Below are 1,127 nucleotides of genomic sequence, written 5' to 3'. Positions count from 1 at the left end.
TGTGAAGTGACAATAGCCGGAAAACTCTGACTAGTCAGAACATATAATACACCAAAATTGTACTTATCCTGACCAGTTGTTGACACTGCCAAAAGTCAATGTAAGGTTAATTGCACCTGTTCCCTATACCTTCAGACAGGGATAATTCCTGGCTCCACTGATCAATGAGCGGTTTTGCCATTACATCAGTGGGCCAGTCTTTCATTCCCTGTATCCAATTTAACTTAGCAGCATGAACACAATCACTCTACACAAAAATGATTGGAAGAAAAAAGTCAGTCTCGAATGTTGTTTTCTTCCAGACTTTGCTGCTGGGAAATGTCCATTGTCTCCACTTTGTAAAAGAGGAGTGGACTTGGAAAAAGATCAAGATTCCCTTTCCTTCTCCCCTAACCAAAAAAAATTAAAATCCAGACATCTGAAGCCCTATAACCTTATCTGGGGAGGTCTGGGACAGTTCTTATCCATAGCAATGTTCCATTCTAGAAGTTGCACAAATAGTGCAAATTATAATTGCATACTGGGCCTCCAGAAATCAACAGCATGCAAATAATATTTTTACATGTTTTTTCACAGCCCTTAGTAGAGCTCCCATTACGGACATCACGAGCCCATGATTTGGGTCCCATGATTGTTGGACCCATTATCATAACCTTCCTTAATCTGGAGCTTACCCAAACCATCTCTTGGGCCTCTCTGGACTACTGCCTGGCATAACCTTGACTCTTATTCCTCTGCAAAAGCCATACTTCACAATCCGGTTGCCTATGGCACCTAAGGTAACTTGTGGTGATCCCCCAAAAACACCTCCAGTTAGCTTAAGAAGAACTCCACCTCGTGGGCACTCTGGTTACAGCTTCTCTCGCCAGAGGACACGTGATAGTGAGCACATAACAGGGCTCTGTAAAGGTTTCTAACCGCTACATTAGCACTACTATATACAATCTAGACAAAAGCACCTGTATGTCGTTCCCCTGACCCAATTATTCCCAATTTAGGTTGTTTGGGATTTGATTCAGTCCTATAGATATTCATATCCCACCACACTGCACGTTGTTTCTCCTCTGGAATCAAGGGTGTCTCTCTTTGTCCTACTTCCTCCTTCCTCAGCTGTCTTATTCATCAGA

Source organism: Chelonoidis abingdonii, chromosome 6, assembly GCF_003597395.2.
Source record: "Chelonoidis abingdonii isolate Lonesome George chromosome 6, CheloAbing_2.0, whole genome shotgun sequence".
NCBI lineage: Eukaryota > Metazoa > Chordata > Testudines > Testudinidae > Chelonoidis > Chelonoidis abingdonii.
The sequence above is the reverse complement of the archived record's forward strand: the minus strand, read 5'-3'. Positions refer to the sequence as shown.